The sequence below is a fragment of the Falco rusticolus genome, chromosome 7, assembly GCF_015220075.1.
Source record: "Falco rusticolus isolate bFalRus1 chromosome 7, bFalRus1.pri, whole genome shotgun sequence".
NCBI lineage: Eukaryota > Metazoa > Chordata > Aves > Falconiformes > Falconidae > Falco > Falco rusticolus.
Window position 1 is genome coordinate 21,446,758 of NC_051193.1, and position 13,529 is coordinate 21,460,286.

Here is a 13,529-nt window from a genome sequence, read left to right on the forward strand (position 1 = left end):
AGATACATAGCTTTATGCCAGCTTTGGACATGCTCCTAGAACTTTAACTTCAGGCTCCAAGGAGACAAGCTGGACATCTGTGCGTGTTGCCCATTCAGAACATTCATTCACATGTAAAGAGATCCCACCACTTCACATAGTTACCAAATTGCTAATAACGCAGGAACAATCCACAAAAAGCAGTTAAACTACACAACCCCACATTATTTTTTGTTGGCACCTCCTTAAGAAAACTTTCAATTCAATTCGGGGGGGGGGGGGGGGGGGGGGAGGTGTTGAAGGATTTTGATTTTACGAGTTGCTGGCAATGCTCCTTGTGCACGCGCATACACACACTCTACAATAACAAGCCATTAACTTGACAGTTCAGGTATTTTAAAGGTGGGAAAAACAGTCTCTAAAGAGTTAGTTGTTTGGGTTTTTAATTCAAAAGTAAACTCTTTCAAAAGTTCCTTCAATTTAGCATATAAATTGAATTCATTTGATTAGTCTTTCTAAAATATAAAGCTCATCTCTTCCAAACACACTCTATGCCAGCTAGCAGGCCAGGACTTGACATACTCGAGTAAGGAAACCTCCACCTTCTTGTAACAGCATAGTACAAACATGCCTGCTGTTAATTCCTCATAGCAAGGTACGCACGCAGCCATTACATTTACTTGAGAGCAGTGATCACTATTTACATTCAATTATTATAATTTCCTGAGAAAAGGCTTGATTTCAGCATGTTGAGCATCCTCAACTCTCCGCAGTGCCCTTGTGTGCAGAAGTGAGCAGTGCTGTTAGGACTCAAGCATGTTGCAAGATCCAGGTAAAGCCACTTGCCTGGTAAAGCTCTTCAAGCACAGCTCGTTTCTCCCCATCAACAGGGTGAGGGAACAGATACAGCAATAGGCCTCCATAAAAACAGCTGTTTTTCTCTAAACAGAAAAAATATGAACCTATTTTCCCTGTAATGTCTTCTTCAAATCACCAAGAATCAATGTCTCTGAAATGCCAGAAGCTCATGGTAACAGCTCCTTCTTCCTCCGTGGCCACAGGGACACATCACAGTACACGTACCGTCCCAGAATGAAATGCTGCAATGGGGCAGCAGCAAAGGATTCCATACCGGCTTTAAACTTCTTTCCAGAAGAGTAGCTTCTTCATGTATCATCATGTCCACCCTGACCTCCACACACACAACTACTGCATCTCTTTACCATAATGTTATAGAGGACCCTGACATGTCCAAAGAGGTAATTTACAGACTACTTGCTGTCAGTTATTTCTAGGTGTCAAAGCAAACAAGACAAACACTGGCAAAAATCAGCTATCCATTTCATATCTCAAGCAACAACATAATTATTAGAACAAATGTATGCAAAGCACAGTTTTAACAAAAGGAGTATTTTAACAATACTTAACCTGACACTGTTTAAAAAATACAAGAATACCATCTAGGGAACTCACAGAACATCAACGTGAGGGTAGTACAGAACATCGCGATCAGTGAGATCAAAGGTGTCCACAGCTGTTGCACTGCAAAAGGAAGCGCCAAGCACAGGCCTGAGCCTCTGCAGCTCCCTCAGCCCGGCCTCCTGGAGAGCCTCTTGTCCTTCCACCAAATGCAAATGCTGGTCTCTCCTGAGGTGCCCAACACGTTACTTTCAAGCCTTGATGTCTTTACATAATTCCCAGCAGTTCGTCTTAGGCTTTTACATTCTGACTTCTGTTTACTGATGCAATATTTCTCTAAGTGTGGTAGCACATCAATTAATTATACAGTAGTATGCCTAATCAGGTTTCCCAAGGGTTTTTAACAGAAACCCTTTGTATTTCTTAATGATTCCATGAGATCCTAACTATTTTCAGCCCTGCAATAAAAAAAAAAAAAAGGTCTGCTGACGATACTATCTTCATAAAAGGTGAAACCGGTATTAAACTATTGATCCAAGCACACTTGGAACTTTGAAGAATTCAGACTTTATCTGGATTTTATGATTACATTTTATACACCACATAACCAGTCTGCACTTACAGAAAAGAAATACAAATGAAGAAGAAATACTGGAACTGAAGAACTGATGTGACCTACTTTGCATTTTAATATTAAAACAGATACATCCAAATTAATAGCAAAGTCTCCACTGCCTTCAATACAATGCTACCACCAATTTGTCAACAGCAGCCCAACAATTTTCTGTGATCAATTCTCACGTCCTGCCTTGTTCTGAAAGAGGACATGTGCTCTAGATACCCAAGATTACTCTTCTTTAGTTCTAAGGCAGACATCCAGAAACTTCCTCATTGATTTCAGGGAGAATTCAGGATTAAAAGCAAAACCAAAACCACACCGAACTACTAAAAGCCCCAACTGGCAAAAATACATCCAGCTTCCACACTACAAAAGCTCAGAAAAAGCAGTAAAACCCCCAGTTTGGTTGACTCTCACTGTGCTGGAGCTGGTCACATTTTTGGCTGAACTGCAGCTTTTATGAGGAAGGGTCATAATTAAGTAAGTGTTAATCTCATAGAATCATGGAAGAGTTGATGTTGGAAGGCACCGCTGGAGACTGCCTGGTGCAGCCCCTGCTCAAAGCAGGGTCAGCTAAGCTCAGGGTTGTGGCCAGTCAAGGTCTGAGATCTCCAAGAATGGCAACTCCACAACCTCTTTGGGCAACACGATACAGCGTTTGACCACAGGCACAATAATACGTACAAAAAAATTAATCCCAAAGTAGACATTTAACTTACATATTTTATACAACTTTTGCCCATCCTCCCCCACGCAGTGCAACAGCAGCGTTGCACACATACCTCCTACCTGTCACCTATGTTTATACACTTGAGTCACACCGCAACAGAGACGGCACTGCTCACATCACGTAAGCTCAGACGCTCTTACCTAGTTATATTGGCAAGACCTGATTCGGAGACACTGCTTTTAATTCTTAATCTTACCTACTCCCCAAATCAGAAATGAAGATATGCCAGAGATAATTTCCACATTATGAAAGCAGCTTTCTCTAGTATTCCACGGGGACCTGTCTGCAAGGCTGAACTGTATCTCTATACAGCTCCTTTTGTCCTGTATTTGTTCTTTGATGTACAAATATGCCACAGACTAAGCGGTGATCTCTTTGATGTTGAACTTTTATACTTTATTGCAACTAGCATGCTTACAAGAGGAGCTGCCAGTCATTTTCTCTTCTAAACATTCAAATTTCATGAGGCACTTGCTTTATGAGTCAGATTTCTTACTTGTTTTCAGAATTTCTACAAGAACTGTGCTACCCTTCTGGAATGATAACTTGATTAAACCCCAAGATCTGATCAGGTTTTTCAAGTATTACAAATTGATACAAGTATTAGCTAATATATCTGAATGTATTTAACATAAAGTATAATTACCTAGTCAAGGTATGCATTTCCTCAGTTTCTTTTTGATAATTTGGGCTCATGCCTGGACTCTGGCAGTGACCAGGAGCAGCTGCATTAGGAACAGAATAAAGCCAAGGCAAGCATGTGGTGGTGCCTCTGCCTCCTTTGCCAGCCTCCCTCCAGCCTTTACAGTTCAGGGGCTTCCCAAGGCAGAGGTAGCCTCTGCAGTACATTTTTTTCCATAGTGCAGACTGTATACCTAAAATTTTAGACTGACAAAACCAAAGCAGATTAAGTTACAAAGTTAGTTACTTCTGTGACAAAACACTAATCAATGCTGGCAGGAATAACGTGTTATAAAGTGCAAATTCACCACCAGCGCATGCCAGAGCTGCCAGTGCGATATACAGAAGAGCTTCCATTCCAAAGCACTTTTGGGGGGCTTTTACATCAATTCTAAGGGCAGAAATTCTTTGGGGTGAGATTTTGCTATTCAAAAGGTCTCTGTTTAGAGTGACCTTTACGTCTGGCTATTTTTCCCTTCTGCAAGTATAAACACTGTGGTTGAGAGGGAAAACATCAGAAGAAAATCAGAGTATTTTGGAACAGTGACAGCAAGGAGGGAACATTTCCCCATAATGAGCTCTAGGTTTCCACAACAAAATCAGTGCTGCTACTGGTGGCCCTCTCCAAGGCAGCTAGTTTAAAGACACATTGTCAGTGTACTGGCCAGAGAAACGTGCTGCTTTGAACATTTTAATTCCAAGTTAAAATCTGAAAGCGAGGAACCTGTACTATAGTTAGTTTTGTTTAGTACGACAGAAAAAAGAATCTAAAATTAAACAAATTGGTTACAGATACTGATTTCTCTTCTAAAAACCATCTAGCAGCTGAGTAACGCGAAGCACATGTTAAGAGCTGGATGTACTCAGAGGAGCAAGCACTCCAGCACCAGCCAAGCCAGGCAGCCAGGTGCTGCACTCCTTTCTGGCTGGGAACTGCAAAGTTATTCCCAGAGATACGGGTAGACTTTTAAGAAAACTGGTTAAACAGAGCCAGCCGTAGCAACAGCGCAGACATCGCTGTTTCAGGGTCCTTTCAGGTCCAGGCAAAAGTTCGTTCTCAGCACTCACACAGATTCTATCACGTGCAGCAAAATAACCCGCCAAGAAAAACGCAAAGGTGACAAATCGCCTGTGTTACTGAGAGGTTTCACATAGAGCTTCTATCGAAGCAACCCATGCAGGACGCTGGAGAGAGAATTTTGATCCTCCTTGAAGAGAACAATAGGAAAATCAATTCCTTTCTTTAGCTGCCTCCGCTGGCCCTGCTCCAGCCCCCACGCCTGCGCCAGCCCCATGCCTTTCCACACTGCTGGCTGCCACAGGTGCTGCCAACCACTGCTGCTCCTCCTGCTATCGCTGGGGCGCATCTGGGGAGGCAGGAATGCTCTCAGCCTGTTTTCCTCGGCCATTTAGAAGGCGCCTATGCATATGAGGTTTCTCAAATGAAACATCTCTGGCTCTTTAATTAACCTGTCTGGTTTTTTTATTATCTGTTGATACAAGAACCTATCCAGCAGTTATAAACATCTTTGTGTACTCATATTTTAAGCAAATACTTCTTTTAATTCAATAATGTACTCACGGTACAAGAAAAACTCTACCCAAAGCTTAATACAATACATCTCTGTCAATCTAACAATTGCAGGGAGCGTCCCTTTGAAGGAAAAACAACGCTTAGCGTAAGCTCAGCTGCTCCAGACGATCCCCAACAATCTGACCCTGTCTGTGTGGCAGAGCGCGACCCGGCAGCAATAGTTGCAAACATACCTCTGAAACCCCGGAGTGCTCCAGCTGCATGTTACGAGCCTTAGTACCAAACCATAGTTTCACTTACATTTATATTCCCCAAAATTCATTAGTAATACAACATCCAGAACGTAAACATTTCTACGGCAAACTAGACGGAGCTAGTCTGAGGAGGGGCAAAACCAGGGGCAATCTACAACAAGCGGTTTTCTGCAGTGCAGAAAATGGGTTTATTAATTCCCAAATTGAGCTTCAAGCAATCACTATACATTTCCCAGAAAATGTGTGTTTTCCCCACAATAACTACTCTGCCAAATCAAACAGAGACAAAGATGAGCTAATTAATTTAGCTGAATGGACAAATGCACCCATTATGAGCAACATTACAGTTGATACAGGAACAGTAGCTGCTCCTGTCAAGTAGCAAAGCAATTTATACCGTTCAAATATAAGTCAGAATTAAAGCATGCAAATGCCCGTGTATGGAAAGGAAGCTCCAAATATTTTGGTGACCAGGGATCATTTTTTACTGGCTTTCTACACTCTACCTAGACTAAGGGCTTCAGGGCAAAGAGCACCTGGAGCTTAGAGATAATTTAACCTTCTTCTGGGGTGAGAAGATAAATGACACTTCCAATCATGTCCCACTAGGCATAGGGCCAAGCAGAGGTGGCTGGACAAGACAGCACTTCTCTCTTCAGAATTAAGAGTCAGGTAAACATCAGCTCATGGAAGTTTTAGGCACGTTTAACCCATGGTGCTGCATCAACTTCTAAGACCCCTGGCAGTCTCACAAGAGGTGCAAATTAAGTGCCACATGCAATGAGAACTTGATTTCTAATTGGATCGGGTTAATTGTACTGGGTCTTAAACAGCAAATGATACTTAGATGAAGGGAGAAAATTGCTGAGCCAATCCTGGCTTCCGGGGTGTTTTGGAAAAAGAGGTAGAAATTCAGTACCACAAACACATGTCCGAGTACAGCCTTGTCCCCTTTCAAACTGCGGAGACTGAAAACCCAAGGCCCTGCATACTGTCCTATTCCCACTGTTCCAGTTCATCTATTCTGAAATTACTATTTAAAACTAAGACAGTTCTGTCCAAAATAAGCAAGCTGAAACAAACATGGCTTTCAACTGCCTTCCACATGCACGCCACCTAGCCTTTTAAGATTATTTAACTACAGCAGTTCAAAATACCACCCTACCTCCCCTGTGTAACTTGGTATATAGAAAACCTCAGTGCCCCTGCTGCCACCCCCTTTGCCTCTGGGGCAGAGAGGTCAACACATCAGCTCCTGCCATCAGGGAGAGAGGCAGCAGGAGCCACGGCCATACTGCACCCTTCCCCAGGCTTCCGTTTTGTGCAGTTAATAAAATAACAGTAGGAACAACAAAGCCTTTAGGACTTGGAGAACACTAAACAAACAGCACACTGCAGAAGACAGCGTGTGCAAATGGCAACACGACCTTTTCCTTATTTTCAGTTGACAGTGCCAAGAGTATTCTCAACAGCCCAGGTGTGAGCAGAGGTGGCAGGCGGGTGCCCGCAGCGCCTCTGACGAGCACCACCTACAGCCAGTGAAAAGCAACCCTGGCACGCAGGAACACAGCCCGTGGTACCCTGCCAACCAGACAAAACTCCGGCTTGTGGTCACTTCGGTTTGAAAGAACCCTCTGACAAACCCTTTGTCACAGCGCATCTCTCTATGTAAAGATTTAATGTCACTTTTTGGCCCCCTCGTTTGCGAATGATGAACTTCGTCTAAAGTGCATAAATAAAGAGTCATGCAGTTGGTTTTATGAAGCACCTTGTCCCAGGATTCAATGGCAATAAATAGCCCAGTATTTCAAAGAAAACAAACATTACACAATAATTACATGGCTGATACCCTATAAGTATGCTGACTATTCTATTTGCATTGTTCAGAAGTGAAGAGGTTAGACTTATTTACATCCAAGTAGCTTTAATTAAGCTTTGAGATAAATGCTCTTAAAATGAAAGCTGGGATGATTATAGCTCGCTCGACATTGATTTTAGCCTAGATGGCTACGCATGTAGCATGACAAAAGGCCCAAAGGCTGGAATCGCACAAACAGAAGAGCCACAAGCTATGGGTCCTGCATCGCTCTACCATGTAGGAAAGAAAACACAAAATGCAGTGCAGTGGTGACCTTGCTGTGGTCAATGGCTTAACTGCAATGGAGCCAGGCTGAACGCTAAAGGGTGGCAGCACCCACTGCTGCTGACCATGGCAAGTTCACATGAAGATGAACTGCACCCAGCTGCATTCCCTGGCAGCAATGGGCTATGTCTGGTGGTGAGGGCAGCAGGCTGCCCCCCCTCAGCAGTGCTGTGGAACCCCTAGGCTTCTCGGCGGGGGACAACGACACAACACTTGCACTTGCGAGAGCTTTATATGTCACAGATGCACATTAGGTTGCACCCACAGAGCGCAAGGAGCATTAGCCACCTCAGAGACTGCCACTGCGTGGCTAACAACAGCTCTGGCTTTGCACCTTGGAGCAGACAGCACACGCACTAAGCAAGCGGCGGCAGGCTGTGAGGGAGATACCCGACCATTCACAACACTGCACTTGGATTTTCCTGGATACCCATTTGCTTCCATCAGCGTGAAGGCTTCACTTTTCCTGACAGCAAAAAGGAAACGGGCAGCAAATGCTAATTAAATTGCATTTTTTCCAAAAAAACGGGAATCTGCCTGTGAACCTGTGCAGGCAGGCAGTCTCCCTGTAGAGCGGTGGTACTGCGAGGGGCTCTCTCCAGCTCACTGCCTTTCCCAAGCCTGTCAGCAAGCTGCCTGCTGCAGCTAACCCCCACTCAGAAGAGGGGAACAGCACGACACCCCGTGAGTCACTGCCGCCCTGAGTCACTCCCTGGTGTTCTCAACATAAGGTGCAGGCAACTGGGAGGCCGCCTGAAACTGCACCGAGCTTGCCAACCCGTATTTTGCAGAACTTCTTAGCCTAAACGCCTCTAGCAAGAAAAGAGAAAAAACCCTGGGCAAACTGAAGACTTTGTTAACCACAGGCAAGGCTCCCTTTAAAACAGTAAGAAGCACAAGAAGAAAGTCCATCTGCCAAATTCCCTAACAAGGCCTTCTGCTTCAACTTTTCAGTCTGTTTTGGTGTTCTTTTGCTGTGGGTTTTTTTTTGTTTTTGTTTTATTTGGTTGGGATTTTTTCATCCAACAAGCAGAGGTCTGCACTGTACACAGTCACCTTTTTTTTTATAACACAACTGTTCTTGGAGGCCAGAATCCTCCCCTCCCCTGTTAATGTTTATTGCAAAAAATGAGCGAAAAAAACCCACCAAAACAATCTTCAAAAAGGAAGGAGAGGTTTAGAAGACAGGTTTCTGCACCATTAGTTATACGCATATCCTTTAGATATCAGTCCTCAAGGAAAAGAGGAACCACAAAAGAACTACTGCTTGCTTGATCTCAGGAGTTATCAGCTATAATTGCAAATTACAGCTCACAGATAATACAAGAAAGGTGAATATTTATGTTTTCTTGTCTCATTGCAAATGAAAGAAACTCACAGAATAACATTCTAAAATTTATCAAGTCTGACTAATAACTCAGTCTTGTCACACACAGTTATTTTGCACACTACAAAAACTTATCTCATGGGAATACGAAGGGAAAAAGACCAAAAGAATATGCTGCATCTCAACTTCCTCTAATACTAGACAGAGAATTGCAAAGTCAGGTGAAGCTGCATGTGTAACTCAGGAGAGACATAAAGATTTGCCAGTTTTGAGTTAGTACTTGTAGTTTAGAAACAAATACACCAATTTAGGATTCTGCTGTGTAGTGAAGATGAAATACTAACAACACTGTCAGTAATTAGTACACGATAGCGATCATTTCTATACTGTACCACAGGTAAGAGAAGCAAGAAAGATTTAAAACCCCTTAAGGTTAAAATTGAGCGCTATATCATTGGGGGGGGGAGGGCGGGGGGGCAGGGGAGCCAAACATATAAGGCTCTCTATAATGGAACGAGTAAAGAAATCAGTCTTTTTCATACACACGGGGGAAGTACTCGATATAAAGAGGACTCAGTTCTTGACAGAGGTCTCTAGACACTATTCACTGAACTTATAAATGCCAATACAAACACTCACCTCCCTGCTGCAAAGCCAAGCTTCAAAGCAGCAGGCCATTAGCCTGCATCACACCCCGAACCAGCAGCATCTCCCCCCCCCAGCCCCACATCAGCTCGCTGGATAAAACCTGACGGTGTTTCCTATGAGTGCAGAGCCCACACCCAAACACCAGCAACGCTTAACTACCCACTTCTACCGCATCGTCCCTTCATGGATTTTTTTTAAAGGGTACAGAAGTCCTTGCGTGGTGTCCACAGACCACTCCAGTTTTGCCCCGTTTCCAGAACTGTTCTAGAATTATTATTTTTAACATTGTATTGCCAGCCAGTTGGAACAGGCTTGCCGTTTTAGATAGGCAAGGGCTGTACATAAGTTGCAAGAAGAGTTTGATCTAGTGAGATGTTCAGCACCCACGGTTTTAGCTGACTCAAACAGGACGTACAGATTCTCCTTACTTGAAAGGAGCGTCCCCAACCGAGACTTGTACAGAGCATGCGACTGCCTTTGATTATCACTGAGTGAGACATAAAGGCAGATTTCCTCTTTTTTTACTTTCAAATCTTGAGAGTCTTTCAAAGGACCTGAAAAGTACATTTCAGCTATACACCTGAAACCAATCTTATCCTGTGGATGTGATGCAACAAATACCATAGGTACAAGTAAGTCATTCACATCAGTCATATGAAATTAAAGCAGCGAGAAAACAGCCTCTCAGCTAGCAATTCCAAAGGCCAGATTCTGTTAATATTTAGTCAACAGCAGTTCTGTACCAGGGTATTTGCTAAATTGGATTTGACTTTCAATAGTGCCACAATGAAGGCAAATTTAAACATACTTCATTTCGTAAAGCATTTTTTTCTTTTTTTAAAATCCATGGCAAGGTGTTTTTTCATAGGCAGCTGTTTACTGGTGAAAAACAGAGTAATTACCAACACGCTGGCAGGTTGCTGCCAAGATACATGACGAAAAACACGTCAAAACCACGTCAGGCTTGACAGACTTAGCAAAGCTCACCCACAGTAAGCAGCACTGCACAAATCCCCAACAGGCAGCCTCCGAGCAGCCCGGCTCTGCGAGTCCGGAGCGCTGAGGTCACCTCAAGTGAGGCACGCTCCCTTTAGCGAGGCAGCAAGGGGAATCCTGCCTATCTGGGTAGGCAGAAAAAATACAGTAAGATCCAAAAATTATGTGCACTAATAAGGAAACCAGAGCCTACTTCCTTAAACAGGTATTTGTATATGATTGAATTTTCATTCAGAGACAGTCTCAGTTATAAAGCTAGTTACAGTTCCAATGACCCAACCACAGCGCCCCCAAAGTGAAGCAATTTTTCTTACAACCAGGTAACAACCGAGCCTGCTCATCATCTGGACTATCCTCCACAAAAGGGCAACAGTTTCAACTTCATCAAGGGCCACATGGTCAAAGTCAGGATTAGTAGTGCAAACTCCGCCTCAATGGTAAATGTACCTGTGTAGAAAAAGCTTAGAAAATTTACATCTGCTTTCCCACCAATCTGTATTTAGAAATGTCCGTACAAAGTGTAGCAAAACTGTTGCCAGGTTCATCTCCATGCTTTCTAAACCCACCAGTGGGCTGAACCCTTCTGTCCAGGCCTGAGGACAGCACCGGTACTCAGCTCTTGTGGGCACCAGGCCTGGTTCACCCCTGCCTCTTTACTAAAAACCCAAAAGTTAAACACTACCCTCGTGAGTCCTAGCCCCCTCCGTCCTGGGCTTGCCTCCAGTTATGTACTGGCATGACAACCAGACCCATGTTTCTGCCCCAGCGCAGGTGTTTGCTCACCAATTCACAGCACCTGGTACTATTCTCCTTGAAGTCAACCTTGAAGCTTCTACCAGTGAAGATTCTCCCAGGAATAAAATTAGTACCAATGAACATGCTGGTGAAACTACCCGATTCTTTGCAAACTTGTACTGGCAAACACGTGAAGTCACACCCTCCCTTAACGCTATGAGCCGGCGACCTGGCCTGCACATACTGTAAACTGGGAATGTGAGCAGGATGGATCCTCCACAGACTCACAACAGTTGATAAATAATTTTTTAAAACCCATCAAATCTAGAAAATACTTAGTCATTATGAACTTCGATGCTTCGCCACTGCCTATTTTCTTAGAAACAGAAAAAAACTCTCCTTCCTCTCTGCTTGAAACCAGAAAGTTATGTTTCTTACCACACAGCCTGTTTTAAGGACACATCCAGCCCCTCCATCGGGCTGCTCTGTTCTCCAGCTCTGAGCATACTGGTGCGGCTATCAGCGTGTGACAGCGGGCCAAAACCTTCACTCATTCAAACCAGTATATAGTCTGGCAGTCCGAGAACTTTTCAAAATAACTGCAAGCATGTTTGTCAGAACATTATGCTGCTCTTTTTTTGTTTTTTGTTTTTTTTTTTAAAAAAAAGTGCCACAAATTAATTTCACATGGTATTAATTTGGGCTACCTGAACAGCAATAGGAATGAAATTAATATTATTTTTTTTCACTCACAAAAATCCAATATGGAAATCTGTAACATCCCATATTCTCCTGCAGACCATGATTTTCTGCACTTCAGAACTGTAAAAGATCATAAGCACCAGAAGATGCCATTACAGCACCAAGAACAAATAAAATATGCAATTCACCTACATGTTTTACATTTTTTCCTTGTACCTTTAAGCTTATATAAAACTACATTCCCTATGCTACTGGTCTGCTTATCTTAAATCACAATATTGGATTGCAGATCTATTATTTCATGGCACTCTCAGACAAACGACAACACATTTCCTCCAGCTGAACCCCGTCCAGCAAATTAGAGGAAGGACAGGAAACCAAAAAAAGTTTTTCTGTACACTAGAAAACTAAATGGTATTAAACATGAATTAAATATACTATGTAAGTATTCTGTGAAAACTACAGAGACCTAAGCATTTTCATAGTAAAGCCATTAAGAATTATACTTTAAAACCCAGAAGCTGGGCTCCACCAAGATTTTACATCGGTGTGGGAACAGGTTTAAATGAAACTCCCAAGAGAGTAAAAAAATATTTCAAAGTTGAGTTGCTGAAAATCATCTGCCTGCTCTTTTATAACACACCTTAAGTCTCTGTCCAGAAGCATACAAGGCAATTACACCCTCCGATTTTTTTTTGTGTACTTTCCTCCCCTTTTTTTTTTTTTGTTTATTTGATTTCATGGTTCTATCAGGCTTATGAGGGATATGTTGAAAAAATCTTATCAGAAAATGTAGAATTCTAAGGGACTGCTAAAATACCCATATAGTTTGCACTTGAAAAAATGCATTTCCTTTTGTTATAGATGCGCGTATTTGAATCGACCCAATTACATTTTCTTGCCAAATACATTCAGCATGGCTAATGATTAATGAATATAGTGCTTTTCTCTTTATTCACATAGGCTTCTCTCCAAGAAGAAAAGGAAGCCCAGTAATTGAAAATTACCATGCCTCAAACACTGTGCTGCTGCTGGTGTGCATTACCTACTGCTTTTGCAAAGGGGGGGGGGGGGGAACACAATATCTAGCTAAAGCAGGATTCAATTTCCCCCCCCCCCCCCCCCCCCCCAAGTAATTATTTTTTTTTAAAAATGCGAAACTTTACCTACACAATCCAGGAAAGTATTTTAGAGGGTAGAGATTTAGTATTTTAGCAAGGGCATCAAAAATAAATGTTGACAGTAACACTCCTGAGATCACTATGAAAGAATATCATATTTAAGAAAAGCCAGTTCCCGGTTTTAGTTGTTTTGGGTTTTTTTTGTTTGTTTGGTTGGTTTTTTTAAAAAACAAATAAAACCAAACCAACTGTGACTTTAAAAACGCTGCAATGCAAAGTTCTGCTGCGGTCCTCACTTTACGAGGAAACAGGGCAGACCGAAAACACACCTCGAAACTTTTCATTTCTCATCACAAACTTCGCCCGCCGCTCCTCAGCCGCAGGCTGCCCCTCTCAGGGCTCGGGTCGGCAGGCAGGGAAGGCTTCAGGTGTAAACACCGCGCTCACTCGGGAGCTCCGATTTCTCCTTTCATTCCAAAGCCTTTTACGAACGAGCAGCCCTTTCTTCGGACGGCGTTTCAGCCCCGCCGGCCGCCTGCGGGCTCCTGCGCGTCCGCTTCCCCTGCGCTGGGGCGGATCTTGCGGCGCGCTGTGCTGCGGGGCCCCGGGTGAAGCTCAGCCGGCTCGGCCCCGCGCCCCCC

General features: G+C 43.3%; 1 protein-coding gene across 3 annotated transcripts in view; it reads right to left on the minus strand.

Moving 5' to 3' along the window:
- The window catches only part of RORA (RAR related orphan receptor A), a 384,491-nt gene that overhangs the window by 60,804 nt on the left and 310,158 nt on the right, over positions 1 to 13,529 (minus strand). The gene's annotated exons all lie outside the window — the stretch shown is intronic.